General features: G+C 42.3%; 1 pseudogene; it reads right to left on the minus strand.

The window, feature by feature from the left end:
- Positions 1 to 10,298: 10,298 nt before the first annotated feature.
- On the minus strand, positions 10,299 to 13,318 carry LOC129633162 (heme oxygenase 1-like; annotated as a pseudogene).
- Positions 13,319 to 17,063: the final 3,745 nt, after the last annotated feature.

Consider the following 17,063-nt stretch of genomic DNA (forward strand, 5'->3'; position numbering starts at 1 on the left):
TTCCTCAACCAGATCTTCTGTAGTTGGTTGATAATAAAATTTCCGAAGCCTATTTCTTCTACAAATGCAAAAAGAATAATAATTAAAAACCAAAACCCAAACCTACCTAATCAAGCAACTGTTAAAAAAAAAAAAAAACAAAGACCCCAATTTCAATGTCAAATTTAGGATTATTTATTACTTTTTAAATTTTGACTTATCTGAACATCCCTTTCTTAAAAGGAAATAGAGTTACTTACATCCCACTATCTTATTTATTAAGTGAATCAAAGTAAAGTTTTACTGGGGTTTTGAGTTAAAGAAGATGTAGTCATTATTAAGATTATTATGAACATTGCTAAATTACCTATTAAGATAACTTTCTTGCATTCTTAATTCATTTTGGTGGGAAGAAATAATCTAGTCAAAGTCATCATTTCTATTTTGAGTAGGTTAACTTTTGGTAAAATTAGTGTTTTGTATATGAATCTTGTTTCATATGGTCAGTATGCTTTATTCATAAGAGCTTTCCCTGTTCAGTTCATGTGGAATACTTTCTGAATTTTGTTTGTGAATTGATGGGAGGGGCTTTGTTGGGGAGAGGATAACAGAGTAGCAACAAATATGAAAGAAATGTTGTGGTAAACCTCTGGAGGATATTGTAAAAACTGCCACATAGTACTGAAGAGGTATCATGAGCTTCTAGAAAAGGGGTTACGTAAATGCAAAATAATACCACAATTTTGACTTTTAAAACATGTGTAGGAGGACTTCTCTGGTGGTCCAGTAGTTAAGAGTCTGTCTTGCAATGACAGAAGACATGGGTTCAATCCTTAGTTCAGGAAGATCCCATGTGGCTTGGGGCAGCTAAGCCCGTGAGCCACCGCTGCTAAGCCTGGGCTCTAGAGCCTGGAAGCCACAACTACCGAGCCTGCACACTTAGAGCCCATGCTCGGCAGCAAGAGAGGCCGCCTCAGTAGAGGCCCTTGCACCATAACGAACAGTAGCCACCACTTGCCACAACTAAAGAAAGCCAACATGAAGCAACAAAGACCCAGCACAGTCAAAAATAACTAAGTAAAATTTAAAAAGTAGATTCATGGTTGTCTAGGGCCAAGGGAGGGAGTTTGGGGGCAGAGGGGCATGACTGCTACGCATAGGTGCTTTATTGGGTGAAGGTGATGAAAAAGTTCTAAAATGGATTGTGGTGATGGTTGTACAACTCTGTGAATACACTGCTGCTGCTGCTGCTGCTAAGTCGCTTCAGTCGTGTGCAACTCTGCGCGACCCCATGGACGGCAGCCCACCAGGCTTCTCCGTCCATGGGATTCTCCAGGCAAGAACACTGGAGTGGATTGCCATTTCCTTCTCCAATGCATGAAAGTGGAAAGTGAAAGTGAAGTCGTTCAGTCGTGTCTGACTCTTAGCGACCCCATGGACTGCAGCCTACCAGGCTCCTCCATCCATGGGATTTTCCAGGCAACAGTACTGGAGTGGGGTGCCAATGCCTTCTCCCGTGAATACACTAAAAAACATTAATTCGTACAATTTAAATAGGTAAATTGTATATATATGAATTATATCTCAATAGAGCTGACATTTTGAAAAAGTAAATCTAAAATTGAATATAAATGAAAGATACATGTATGCGTAGATTTTTTAAAAAGTGTTACGCCGCATAGCAAAACTTAATACATCATCTACTTGTTCACCACTGTGTCCTGTTTTATCTCCCACATCATGTACTACTACTTTTTGTTAATTTTGTCTGTATCTTTCCAGGGCTTTAACAATACACATATAAACAAAATGTGAATATGTATTCTTTTGTTCTTCCCTTTCTTACAGGGAAGGCAGCATATTATGTAAACCTTTCTGCTATTTGTATTTTTCTCTATACAATGTATATCAGAGATCTTTTCTTCTTAGCACACAGAGCTTCCTCACTCATTTTCACAGGATATGGTCTTCCATTGTGTGTTAATCACTCCATTGAGGAACCATATTATTATTATTTTCCAGGCTTTCACTTCTACGTTACAATGAACAACCACCTACCTGTGTCATTTCATACATGGTTTCACCATGCTTTTGCCTACATATTATATTTACAAATTAATTGGTGAAATGGTTTTATCGGTGTACTTTTAATGTTCCTTCATTATTAATAAAGTTAGCTCTTTGTCATATTTAAGAGCCAACTCTGTTTTTATGGGAATGATCTGTTAACCTGTTGTGCTCCTGTTTGCCATGTGTCTTGACTATTATTTTTTTTTTCCATTCAGAAATTTTTGATTTTTATTGAATTGAATTTATTAATGTTTTCTTTCATGATTCTGGATTTTATGTGATAGTAAGAAAAGATTCTCCTTTTCAATGTTACAAAAGAGTTCACCTACAGAGTGTTCATCTAAAACTTTTACGGTTTATTTACTAAATGCTTAGAAGTATTTCGGAGAAGGCAATGGCACCCCACTCCAGTACTCCTGCCTGGAAAATCTCATGGACAGAGGAGGCTGGTAGGCTGCAGTCCATGGGGTCGCCAAGAGTCGGACACGACTGAGCGACTTCACTTTCACTTTTCACTTTCATGTATTGGAGAAGGAAATGGCAACCTACTCCAGTGTTCTTGCCTGGAGAATCCCAGGGACGGGGGAGCCTGGTGGGCTGCCGTCTATGGGGTCGCACAGAGTTGGACACGACTGAAGCGACTTAGCAGCAGCAGCAGAAGTATTTATCAAAATAAAAAGTTGAAAGAAAAAGGAAAAAAACTAGCAATATTAAAATGGACATTTATTAAGAATAAACCTAGCAACATTTCAGACTAACATGTGAAGATATGTGGAGATAGTAGCTTATTTAAAGAAAGATCAATTAACTACTTTAGGAATAACAAAGATTAAATGCCACTGAATCTTTAACCAGCTAAGAAATGCTCTGTATGTGAGGATGGATAGTTTGTAGTAGCTATCAGGTAAATATCTTGCAGGGTTTTCAGTTTTGAAATTCATACAAGTCTAGAAAGGAAAAGAGGTGGAGTCTATTTTCTCACTTGCTACATCTGGGCTCACCTTTGATCAATAGAATGTGACAGAAATGATATTGTACAACATATGAGCTTTGTAGCTTCTCTGCCTCCTGGAACTCAGATTCCATGTGAACACCAGGCCAGCCTACTGGAGACCTACAGCCAGCATCAATTTCCACGGATGCAAGTGAGTCTGTGTTAAAATAACTAACCCATGTCAAGCTGCAGTTTGACTCCGGCCATTCAAGTAACCCCATGGGAGACCAGCAGAACAGCCTAGCTGAGGCCAGCCCAAATTTCTGACCCTCGGAATAATAAGCAAATAGTTGCTGTTTTAAGCTACTATTTGGGGGACATGGTTTGTTAAACAGCAATAAATAACTCATATAAATGCTATTCTGAGGAGTAATGAAGAAAGAAAATACATAACATAAAATACTGAAAGATAGGTTAGCCTTTCTTTATTAATTTGTTCAGTCACATACTCCATCTCTGTGAAGAAAGGATTCAAGTCGGCTCTGCTGGGCAGACCCAAAGGTGATCTCCAGTGATCCCTGTTTACTGGTGTTCATGCGTTCATGTTAATCCTGTCCTCCTGAGTTTGGGCTGAAACTAATGACTGTTTCTAACCAATGGAATATGGCAAGTGTGTCAGGATGTCGTTCCCATGACAACATTACATTCTATAAAACTCCATGACGCTGACAGATTCACGCTAGGCATTCTCCTTGTCGGCATGATGAAGTAAGCAGCCACGCTGAAGAAGGCTATTCAGCAGGAAACCATGTGCAGCCTCTGGGAGCCAAGGGTGGCCTTCAGCCAACAGTTCAGTTCAGTTCATTCGCTCAGTCGTGTCCGACTCTTTGTGACCCCATGAATCGCAGCACGACAGGCCTCCGTGTCCATCACCAGCTCCCGGAGTTCACTCAGACTCACATCCATCGAGTCAGTGATGCCATCCAGCCATCTCATCCTCTGTCGTCCCCTTCTCCTCCTGCCCCAAATCCCTCCCAGCATCAGAGTCTTTTCCAATGAGTCAACTCTTCACATGAGGTGGCCAAAGTACTGGAGTTTCAGCTTCAGCATCATTCCTTCCAAAGAAATCCCAGGGCTGATCTCCTTCAGAATGGACTGTTTGGATCTCCTTGTAGTCCAAGGGACTCTCAAGAGTCTTCTCCAACACCACAGTTCAAAAGCATCAGTTCTTCGGCACTCAGTTTTCTTCACAGTCCAACTCTCACATCCATACATGACCACAGGAAAAACCATAGCCTTAACTAGACAGACAACAGCCAACGACAAACGGAAGCCCTTAGTTCTATAGTCATCGGGAAATGAGTTCTGCCAGTAACCCAAGCAAACTTGGAAGGCAGTTCTTTCCCATTTGAGTCTTCAGATGAGAATGCAGCTCAGCTGACATCGTGATGGCCTCCCTCTAAGTCCCAGAGTAGAGAATCCAGCTAAGCTGTGCCTGATGCCGGCCCCACAGAAACTGTGAGATGATATTGAAAGGTTTTCTATTTGTTCTGCACCACAGAAAGCTAACAGAGCTACTCAGGAAGCGTCAGCATTCAACCTTTTGACCGGAAAGCAACCTTTGTTCCTAGAAGGAAAATTTGTGGTTTGTGGAAAGAGGGAGACATTCTTTAGAAGGTCAGTTATTCACAGCATTGTAAATCAACTGTACTCCAATAATTTTTTTTTTTCCTAAGGGTCAGTTCTTTCTTATCACACTGTGATTTATTTAAAATCTTGGGTAAGAAAGGCATTTATTTTCCTGTCGACACAGGGAACTAAGGATAATTTATTCAGCGAACGTGGGGCAGAAAACACATTAAATTTGTATATGTGTATAAGGAACTGTTTTCCTAGGTATCAGTAAGTAAGCTATTCAGATTCCATTGAGCTGAGAAAAAGGGAGAATGTTTAGTGCAACAGAAAGGTTGAGGATTGTACTTAAACCTGAAGTAAATTCCAAGAAGATTATAGGCTTCTCTAGTGGCTCAGACAGTAAATAATCTGCCTGCAATGCTGGAGACCTAGGTTTGATCCCTGGGTTAGGAAGATCCCCTGGAGAAGGGAATGGCTACCCAATCCAGTATTCTTGTCTGGAGGATTCCAGAGGATAGAGGAGCCTGGGGTAAAATTCCCAAAAGATTACTTTGGCCTAAAACTTCCAATCACAGTAGACATCTTAATGACTCAGAAGATTCCTTATCTCCATGTCAACAGCTTTCATATCTGCCTTATGAAGTGAAGTGAAGTTGCTCAGTTGTGTTCGACTCTCTGCAACCCCATGGACTATGGACTGTAGCCTACCAGGCTCCTCTGTCCGTGGGATTTTCCAGGCAATAGTCCTAGAGTGGATTGCCATTTCCTTCTCCAGGGGATCTTCCCAACCCAGGGACTGAACCTGGGTCTACCGCATTGTAGACAGATGCTTTACCGTCTGAGCCACCAGGGAAGTCCAAAATAATGCTGTGACCCCGACGTGATTTGAACACACAACCTTCTGATCTGGAGTCAGACGCCCTATCGTTGCACCACGAGGCCTTAGAAGTTTAGAAGACTTCTGCTGATCACACTGCATAGGTACTAAAAACCTGGTAAAGCCATGAAATCTTGCCTCTCTAGACTTCCAGGAAAAATGAGTTCAGTTCAGTTCAGTTCAGTTCAGCCGCTCAGCGACCCCATGAATCACAGCATGCCAGGCCTCCCTGTCCATCACCAACTCCCGGAGTTCACTCAAACTCACGTCCATCGAGTCGGTGATGCCATCCAGCTATCTCATCCTCTGTCGTCCCCTTCTCCTCCTGCCCCCAATCCCTCCCAGCATCAGAGTCTTTTCCAATGAGTCAACTCTTCACATGAGGTGGCCAAAGTACTGGAGTTTCAGCTTTAGCATCATTCCTTCCAAAGAACACCCAGGACTGATCTCCTTCAGAATGGACTGGTTGGATCTCCTTGCAGTCCAAGGGACTCTCAAGAGTCTTCTCCAACACCACAGTTCAAAAGCATCAATTCTTCAGCACTCAGCTTTCTTCACAGTCCAACTCTCACATCCATACATGACCACAGGAAAAACCATAGCCTTGACCAGACGGACCTTTGTTGGCAAAGTAATGTCCCTGCTTTTTAATATTCTGTCTAGGTTGGTCATAACTTTCCTTCCAAGGAGTAAGCGTCTTTTAATTTCATGGCTGCAATCACCATCTGCAGTGATTTTGGAGCCCCCCAAAATAAAGTCTGACACTGTTTCCCCATCTATTTCCCATGAAGTGATGGGACCGGATGCCATGATTTTCGTTTTCTGAATGTTGAGCTTTAAGCCAACTTTTTCACTCTCCTCTTTTCACTTTCATCAAGAGGCTCTTTAGTTCCTCTTCACTTTCTGCCATAAGGGTGGTGTCATCTGCATATCTGAGGTTATTGATATTTCTCCCGGCAATCTTGATTCCAGCTTGTGCTTCTTTCAGCCCAGTGTTTCTCATAATGTACTCTGCATATAAATTAAGTAAGCAGGGTGACAATATATAGCCTTGACGTACTCCTTTTCCTATTTGGAACCAGTCTGTTCTTCCATGTCCAGTTCTAACTGTTGCTTCCTGACCTGCATACAGGTTTCTCAAGAGGCAGGTCAGGTGGTCTGGTAGTCCCATCTCTTTCAGAATTTTCCACAGTTTATTGTGATCCACACAGTCAAAGGCTTTGGCATAGTCAATAAAGCAGAAATAGATGCTTTTCTGGAACTCTCTTGCTTTTTCGATGATCCAACGGATGTTGGCAATCTGATCTCTGGTTCCTCTGCCTTTTCTAAAACTAGCTTGAACATCTGGAAGTTCACGGTTCACGTATTGCTGAAGCCTGGCTTGGAGAATTTTGAGCATTACTTTACTAGTGTGTGAGATGAGTGCAATTGTGCAATAGTTTGAGCATTCTTTGGCATTGCCTTTCTTTGGGATTGAAATGAAAACTGACCTTTACCAGTCCCGTGGCCACTGCTGTTTTCCAAATTTGCTGGCATATTGAGTGCAGCACTTTTACAGCATCATCTTTGGATTTGGAATAGCTCAACTGGAATTCCATCACCTCCATTAGCTTTGTTCGTAGTGATGCTTTCTAAGGCCCACTTGACTTCACATTCCAGGATGTCTGGCTCTAGGTGAGTGATCACACCATCGTGATTATCTTGGTCCCAAAGATCTTTTTTGTACAGTTCTGTGTATTCTTGCCACCTTTTCTTAATATCTTCTGCTTCTGTTAAGTCCATACCATTTCTGTCCTTTATCGAGCCTATCTTTGCATGAAATTTTCCCTTGGTATCTCTAATTTTCTTGAAGAGATCTCTAGTCTTTCCCATTATGTTGTTTTCCTCTATTTCTTTGCATTGGTCGCTGAGGAAGGCTTTCTTATCTCTCCTGGCTATTCTTTGGAACTCTGCATTCAGATGCTTATATCTTTCCTTTTCTTCTTTGCTTTTCGCTTCTCTTCTTTTCACAGCTATTTGTAAGGCCTCCTCAGACAGCCATTTTGCTTTTTTGCATTTCTTTTCCATGGGGATGGTCTTGATACCCGTCTCCTGTACAGTGTCACGAAACTCCGTCCATAGTTCATCAGGCACTCTGTCTATCAGATCTAGTCCCATAAATCTATTTCTCACTTCCACTGTATAATCATAAGGGATTTGATTGAGGTCATACCTGAATGGTCTAGTGGTTTTCCCTACTTTCTTCAATTTCAGTCTGAATTTGGCAATAAGGAGTTCTTGATCTGACCCACAGTCAACTCACAGTCTTGTTATTGCTGACTGTATAGAGCTTCTCCATCTTTGGCTGCGGAGAATATAATCAATCTGATTTCAGTGTTGACCATCTGGTGATGCCCATGTGTAGAGTCTTCTCTTGTGTTGTTGGAAGAGAGTGTTTGGTATGACCAGTGCATTCTCTTGGCAAAACTCTATTAGCCTTCACCCTGCTTCATGTATGGATGTGAGAAAAATGAGTAGGCAGTTGGAAAAATTTCAGAATTGTGAACTGTTTGATCCCTTGTTGTGTTGTTGTTCACTCAGTTGTGTCCCACTATTTATGATGCCATGGAGTGCAGTATGCCAGGCTTCCCTGGCATGTCCTTCACTGTCTCCCGAAGCTTGCTCAAACTCATGTCCATTGAGTTGATGATGTCATTTAACCATCTCATCCTCTGTTACCTCCTCCTCCTCCTGCCCTCAAACTTTCCCAGCATCAGGATCTTTTCTAATGAGTTGGCTTTTCTCATCAGGTGGCTAAAGTATTTGAGCTTCAGCTTCAGCACCAGTCCTTCCAATGAATATTCAGCGTTGATTTCCTTAAGATTGACTGGTTTGATCTCCTGGCTGTCCAAGGGACTCTCAGGAGTCTTCTTCAGCACCACAGTTCAAAAGCATCAGTCCTTTGGCGCTCAGCCTTCTTTATGGTCCAACTCTCACATCCATACATCACTACTGGAAAAACTATAGCTTTGACTATATGGACCTTTGTTGGTAAAGTGATATTTCTTCTTTTTAGTATGCTGTCTAGGTTTGTCATAACTTTTCTTCTAAGGAGCAAGCACCATTTAATTTCATGGCTACAGTCACCATCTGCAGTGATTTTGCAGCCCAAGAAAATAAACTGTGTCACTGTTCCCCCATCTATTTGCCACGGGAAGTGATGGGACTGGATGCCATGATCTTTGTTTTCTGTATGCTGAGTTTTAAGCCAGCTTTTTCACTCTCCTCTTTCACCTTCATCAAGAGGCTCTTCAGTTCCTCTTCCCTTTCTGCCATTAGGGTGATGTCATCTGCATATTTGAGGTTATTGATATTTCTCCTGGTAATCTTGATTCCAGCTTGTGCTTCATTCAGCCCAGCAGTTCATGTGATGTACTCTACATAGAAGCTAAATAAGTAGGGTGACAATGTACAGCCTTGACATACTCCCTTTCAATTTTGAATCAGTCCATTTTCCCATGTCTGGTTCTAACTGTTGCTTCTTGGCCTGCATACAGGTTTCTCAGAAGGCAGGTAAGGTGGTCTGACATTTCCATCTCTTTAAGAATATTCCACAATTTGTTTTGATCTGCACAAACTCTTTAGTATACTCAATGAAGCAGAAGTAGATGATTTTCTGGAATTTTCTTGATTTTTCTATGATCCAACAGATGTTGGCAATTTGATCTCTGACTCCTGTGCCTTTTCTAAATCCAGTTTGTGTATCTGGAAGTTCTCAGTTCATGTACTATTGAAGCCTAAGTTGGAAGGATTTTGAGCATTACCTTGCTAGCATGTGAAATGAGCGCAATTATGTGGTAGTTTGAACATTCTTTGGCATTGCTCTTCTTTGGAATTGGGCTTCCCTGGTGGCTCAGGTGGTAAAGAACCTGACCACAGTGCAGGAGACCAAGGTTCAGTCCCTGGGTCAGGAATATCCCCTGGAGAAGAGAATGGCAACCTACTCAGGTAGTCTTGCCTAGAGAATTCCATGGACAGAGGAGCCTGGCAGCCTGAAGTCCACAAGGTCACAAAAAGTTAGATACAACTAAGTGACTAACACTTTCACTTTTTTGTTTCTTCTTTGGGATTGGAATGAAAACTGACCTTTTCCAGTCCTGTGGCCACTGCTGAGTTTTCCAAATTTGCTGGCATATTGAATGCAACACTTTAACAGCATTATCTTTTAGGATTTGAAAAAGCTCAGCTGGAATTCCATCACCGTCGCTAACTTTGTTGGTAGTAATACTTCCTGGTCCACTTGACTTCACACTCCAGGATGTTTGGCACTATGTGAGTGACCACACCATCGTGGTTATCTGGATCATTGAGATCTTTTTTGTACAATTCTTCTGTGTATTCTTGTCACTTCTTCTTAATCTCTTCTGCTTCTGTTAAGTCCTTACTGTTTCTGTCCTTTATTGTGTCCATCTTTGCATGAAATGTTCCCTAGGTATCTCTAATTTTCTTGAACAGACCTCTAGTCTTTCCTATTCTATTGTTTTCCTCTATTTCTTTGCATTGTTCACTTAAGACTTTCTTATGTCTCCTTGCTATTCTATGATCCCTTGCTGCTACTGCTAAGTCACTTCAGTCGTGTCCGATTCTGTGCAACCACATAGATGGCAGCCCACCAGGCTCCCCTGTCCCTGGGATTCTCCAGGCAAGAACACTGGAGTGGGTTGCCATTTCCTTCTCCAATGCATGAAAGTGAAATGTGAAAGTGAAGTCGCTTAGTTGTGTCTGACCCTCAGCGACCCCATGGACTGCAGCCTTCCAGGCTCCTCCGTCTATGGGATTTTCCAGGCAAGAGTACTGGAGTGGGGTGCCATTGCCTTCTCCGTTGATCCCTTGAGAGCTCCTTAAACTATATAATCCTAGAATTTGTGTGACAGACTGTTACATAAAGAAGTAAAAATATTTTTATAGTTTATCTAGTCTGTGTATTTCTTTGATGTTTATTTGTTTTCTTACTTGTAGTTTTCAATGAAGGTAAACAAAAATACTGTGTTCTATATTTGTTTAAAATTTTAAATCCTCATCCAAACTTATTGGTTAAAACTATGAGCTTATGTTTTATTATTTCAAAAGTATGTTTATTATTCATCACCAAAGAGCAAATCTTGTTCAAGACATTTTAACTTAAAAATTAAGAAGCCCCTATTACAAAAAGTACATTTTTAAAAAATCCAAAAAATTTTTTCTCAATAATATAGCATCTTGGAACATGCTTGTAGCCAGACCTAATTCAAAGATCCCTACCTTTTGTTAATAACAGATTTATTGGAATATAATCTGCATACCACACAATTCATCCTTTTAAATTCTATAGTTCAGTGGTTCTCAGTATCTTCACAGAATTGTGCAACCGCCACTATTAGTTTTAGAGCATTCTCATCATCCCCCAAAGAAACTTTGGACCCATTTAACAGTCATTCCCCATGCCCTTCCAGTCATCCCAGCCCTGGGCGATCACTAATCCACTCTCCATTTCTATATATTTGCTCATTCTAGACATTTCCTATAAAGAGAACTGCACAGTATGTGATCTTTTGTAACTGGCGCCTTCAGATAGCATAAAGTCTTCAAAGTTTACCCATGCTGTAGCATGTATCAGCACTTGCTTTTTGTTGCCTAATATTTCATGATGTACTTATACTACATTTTATTTATCCATATCAGTTGATGTATTTGGGTTGTTCCTACTTTCCCCCCCCCCCCCATTATTATGAATAATGGTGCTATGTATATTCACTTACAGGTTTTTGTGTAAAATATGTTTTCATTTATTTTGGGTATATACATAGACATGGAATTGCTGCGTCATATGGTAACTTAATGTTAAAACCTCTGTCAAATGGTTTTCCAAAGTGCTGCACTACTTTATCTTATAGCAACTACTACTCGGGTTCCAGTTTTTCCACATTATAATACTTGTTAATATAGTTTTTTTTTTATTATAGCCATTCCAGGGGTGTGAAGTGGTATCTCATTACGGTTTTGATTTGCTCTTTCCTGATGATATTGAACATCTTTTCATTTGCTTATTGGCTATCCTTTTATCTTCTTTGGAAAGTATATACCTATACTTTGCCTATTTTTTTCAATCAGGTCATGTAGCTTATTATTTGGCATAAACGTTAGCAACCAAGGCCATGGTCCTGTTAAACATCTCCCTCCCCAGCCCTCACATTCCATCCCAACCCTGCTATAAAAACATAATAGAACACAACAAAATACCACAGTTCAATCTGAGATGGGAACAAAAAGTAGCTCCAACAAAAACAAGACAGAAACACAAGACACAACATCTTTGAACAGTTATACAGAAACTGCCATGGTCCACAGGGCAAGGGGTCAAAAGGAGACCTCAGACCTAGGCCATTCAGAGGTTCAGGACAGCTGTCCCTTCTGGCTACATCTTCTGGGCTCTGCTGCAGGAACAGGAAGAGGAGGCTGCTGAGGGGCTGGGCAGGACCCCTCCTCCCATTCTGAAGCTCAGGTCACTGACTGGAGTGCTTTTGTTGGGGGAGATGTCGCAGGCTCCTTCCAGAGAGAGCGACACAGGGAGACATCAGGGGCCCCAACAGCTGCCCCACCCCCGCCCCATGCCCACGGTGAGAAAGTTAGCTGAGCCCCTCCCCAGAAAGAGTTCATGGCCTTCAGGAGCCAGCACACTTGTATTCACATGGCATAAAGCCTCAAGTTGACCGTGGTCACCAGAAAGCTGACTGCGAGGACCCATCTTACAAGCGGTGCCTGGGAGATGCCCCTGGGCTGGGGCTTCCTCCTGGTCCGCCGTGGTGGGAGTGGAGTCTTGAGCCTTGCTGCCTGTTCGCCTACGAAGCTCTGGTGTCTGCATATGGTCCTAGTCCTTGGCGTTGTGGGGTCAGCAGCCCCTGCAACCCCTTAAACAGCTGCATGTTGTGTAGGAAGGCGGTCTTGGCCTCATGCAGGACCCACTGCCCCACCTCGGGGGTCCCCTAGAGAGTGTTCATGCGGGAGCCGTACAACTAGCTGCTTGAACTCGGTGGCGCTGGTGACGTTGGGGAAAGTTAAGAAGGCCAGGCCCTCCGGAGCTGGGCAGGCCCAGGGCCTTCTGAGCGATCTTTTTGAGGATGTGGCACTCTGGACGGGTCGCCCAGGTAGCGGGTGTAGGCGTGGGCCACCAGCAGCTTGAGCTCTTGGAGTCTCGGCACCGAGTGAGAGGTGGCCTGCGCATACGGGATGCCCTCTTGCCCGCGGGCCCGTACTAGAAGGCCACGTCCTGTTCCAGGGTGGCCCTGCGGTGCAGCTTTCCGGGGAGCTGAGGCGGGGCGTAGACCGGATTTTCCTGGTTGTGTTCCATCTCCTCCTCCAGGGCCAAGGAGACGTGATGCAGAGACGCCATCACCAGCTTATAGCCTTCTGGGGTTACCCTCGCCCTTCTGACAGCTCTTCAAGAGCTCTGCATTCTCCTCCTGGGTGTGCAGCTCCGTGGTGGCCTCCTTCATGTGTGTGGGTGCTAAGTCTCTTCAGTCGTGTCCAACTCTTTGCCACCCTGTGACCTGTAGCCCGCCAGACTCCTCTCCTCATGGGATTCTCCAGGCAAGAATACCAGAGTGTGTTGCTTGTGCCCTCCTCCAGGGGATCTTCCCCAACCAGCGATAAACCCCAGGTCTCTTAAGTCTCTTGCATTGGCAGGTGGGTTTTTTACCACTACAGCCACCTGGGAAGCCCGGCCTTCTTCAGGGCCTCTGACAAATCCTGGGGTACGCTGTTGGCCTGCAGGTGCTCCTTCTTGCGGCTGCACTTGTTCCGGCTCTGGACTGGCTTCGAGGACTCTGGCTCTAGCCGCTCAGATGGAGAGGCAGCAGGGCGGCTGTCTACTCTGCCTATTTTAAATTGGATTACTTGTGATTTTATTATTGAGTTGTAAGAGTTCTTTATATATTCTAGTTATAAGTTCTTTATCAAGTATATGATTTATAAAATTTTTTTCCCATTACACAAGTTGACTTTTGATTTTTTTTGATGGTGTCCTTTGAAGCACATTTTCTTAATGGTATTCTTTTAATAATGTTCAACTTATGTCTTTTTTGTTTTCTAGTTTGGGTTTTTGGTTATATCTAAGAAACCATTGCCCAATACAACAGCATGAAGCCAATTTTCATCTAAACATTTTATATTTTTAGCTATACATTTAGGTCTTTGATCCATCTTAAGTTAATTTTTGTATATGTTGTAAGGTAGGGTTTCCACTTTATTTATTGGTATGTGGATAAACAGTTGTTTCTGTACTATTTGTTTTGAAAAGACTATTCTTTCCCATTGAATTGTCTTGGCAGCCTTATTAAAAATCGACTGACCACAAATGTGAGAGTGTATTCCTATTAACTTTTGTGAGAGTGTATTTCTAGTGTATGTGTGGTCTTATACTTATTTTAATTTTTTATTGAAGTACAGTTGATTTACAATGTTGTGTGTATGTGTGGTCTTAAAGTCTATTTTGTCTGATGGTTGCTGTTTTCATGATATATAGTTTACCACTCTATTTTCCCCAACCTACCTGCATCTGTGGCACAACAAATTACAAGTTCAGTGTCTTAAAACAACACACATTTATTATTTCAGAGTTTCTATCAGTCAGGAATTTGGCATAGCTTAACTGGATTTTTTGCTCAGAGTCTCACAAGGTTGTGATCAAAGTGTTGGCTGGGGTATATTCTGACCTGGAACTTGGAGTCCTCTTCCAAGCTCATTCATACTGTTGGCATAATTTAGTTGCTTTAGTTCTAAGATTGAGACCATCAGCTCTTAGAGATTACCCCTCTCCATGGCAGTTCACAACGCAGCTGTTTCCTCAAGAGAGTGTCTCAGCTGACTCAAGTCTTTCTAATTAAAGAAGAGATGGCTTCACTTTCAAGAGAAAGTGATTATGTCACCTGATCATGCAGACCCACCCAGGATAATCTCTCTTTTGATTAACTCAGTGTGAATTTATTAAGGACCTTAATTACACCTGCAACATCCCCTCCCTTTTGCCATATTCTAGTGGTTAGAATGGGGCTTCCCTGGTGGTTCAGATGGTAAAGAATCCACCTGCAATGCAGGAGACCTGGGTTTGATCCCTGGGTTGGGACCCTGGAGAAGGGAAAGGCTACCCACTCCAGTATTCTTGTCCAGAGAATCCCATGGACAGAGGAGCCTGGTGGGCTACAGTCTATAGGGTTGCAAAGAGTCAGACACAACTGAGTGACTTTCACACACACACACAGTGGTTAGAAGTAACTTACAAAATCTGCTCCCACTGAAGGAGAGGGGATCACACATACATGTAGATAGTAGGGCTGCAAGAATTATAAGGACCATGTTGCAATTATGCCTTTGATAGATGGGAGCATGGGAAGGAGCACAAATTCTCTTTGTATGTTCCTTTTATCCATTTTTATTTTTGAAGTATGTGAATTTATTATCACTTACTCAAAAATAAAATTTTAGGAGACTTCTCTGGTGGTCCGGTGGTTAAGGATCTGCTTTGTACTGAAGGGGATGCAGGTTCAATCCCTTGTTGGGGAACTAAGTCCCACATGCCGAGGAGCAACTAAACCCAAGCACCTCAATTACTGAGCCCACCCGCCTCATCTAGAGAGTCCATGTGCCACAACAAAGCATTCTGTGTGCCACAACGAAGATCCCATGTAAATAAGTAAATATTTAAAAAAATTTTTGTATCTTTGAAACTTTGCATATGTGTTTTTGGACCTGCTTGTCTCTTATGAAAAGACCACTTCCTGTACTGTAAAATCATTGCATCATTCTGAGGTTTTGGTTAAGAACATGGACTCTGGAGGCAGGCTGTGGATTTTGGGTAAGATACTTTATCTCTTTGTGCCTTTTCTGTAAAATAAGGCCAATTATAGCACATAGGATGTTGTGAGAACTGGGTTAACATACTAGTATCACTCAGATACTGCTGCTTGATAACACAAAATCTTAGTCACAATAATGAGCATTTATTTCACCAAGCATCAGGCTTGCAATTTGCCAGATGTGCTTGGTTGGGCTGATTACTTAACTTCCCCAAGTTTCAGTTTCTTTGCAAAAAAGATGGGTTTGTTACTCTGGAATTCCCAGAAGGCAGGACCCAAGACAAAGGCTTTTGTGCTACTATTTTGTTATGGAGTCCATCTCCCAGGAATGCAGCGCACAGGACAGACGGATTGAGGCTTAAAGTGGAAGAGCCATATGTAGAATGTGTTGTTGAGCTTGCTGTAGCTTAGTATCACTGAGAAGTTGTATACACGATCTAAAAACAATCCATTAGGGAAGAGACGGAGAAGGCAATGGCAACCCACTCCAGTACTCTTGCCTGGAGAATCCCATGGACAGAGGAGCCTGGTGGGCTGCTGTCTATGGGGTCGCATAGAGTCCGACACGGCTGAGCAACTTCACTTTCACTTTTCATGCATTGGAGAAGGAAATGGCAACCCACTCCAGTGTTCTTGCCTGGAGAATCCCAGGGAGGGCAGAGCCTGGTGGGCTGCCGTCTATGGGGTCGCACAGAGTCGGACACGACTGAAGCGCCTTAGCAGTAGCAGTAGCAGGGAAGAGAAAGGACAGCATTCATCCACCAGCTTGAACTGCTAACTCCTGAACATTTGGAGGTGACCCACATGCACATGAGGTATGGGACCAACAAGCTGCACTGCAGGAAGCAGTTGAAGTCCACGTCTAACAGCAGCAGGACCTAATCTTCACCATTCTGGTGTGGGGTTTCGGGAAAGCATGCCTGGCACATTTCCAGCAGTCAATAAATAAATGGTCCTTGTTATTAGGAATATATATTTTGGTCCCCAAATATAATTTATTCTTCTCTTCCTTCCTTCGTTTTTTCTTTCTTTCCTTTCCTCCCTTTTTCTTTGTATAGAGACAAGGTGATTTTGAAGTCTACTTTGTAGAAAATAAGTAAGGAAAAAATGCTAGGAAAACTCTTAAAAAAAAAAGAGCAATGAAGTTACCTAAAGTCTGAACAATTTCAAAAGTATGATACTGTTGCATGAATAGACAATGAGCATATATTTTTGTGGACAAAATACATGTAGCTATTCACTATATTTATTATAGTATTGTTTTCAATCGCAAAGGACTGGAAACAGCCTAAATGTCCATCAATAGGGGGTGTGACCAAAAAAATTATGGTATGTTTATACAATAGAATATGAAGCAACTAAAAGTAATCACAAACAAGCTCTTAAGTACTGATATATTTGTGTATATATGCCCAAGAATTTTAGTACCTGTGTGTGTGTAAGTCGCTCAGTTGTTTCTAACTCTTTAAGACCCCATAGACTGTAGTCCACCAGGCTCCTCTGTCCATGGAATTCTCTAGCAAGAATATTGGAGTGGGCTGCCATTCCCTTCTCCAGGGAATCTTCCCAAACCAAGGACTCAAACTTGGATCTCCTGCATTGCAGGCAGATTCTTTACCATCTGAGCCACCAGGGAAGTTCTTAGTACCTATACTGTATAACAAATTATTCCAAACTTAGTAGCCGAAAACAACAAATA

The sequence above is a fragment of the Bubalus kerabau genome, chromosome 18 (assembly GCF_029407905.1).
Source record: "Bubalus kerabau isolate K-KA32 ecotype Philippines breed swamp buffalo chromosome 18, PCC_UOA_SB_1v2, whole genome shotgun sequence".
In the NCBI taxonomy this organism is placed as follows: Eukaryota; Metazoa; Chordata; class Mammalia; order Artiodactyla; family Bovidae; genus Bubalus; species Bubalus kerabau.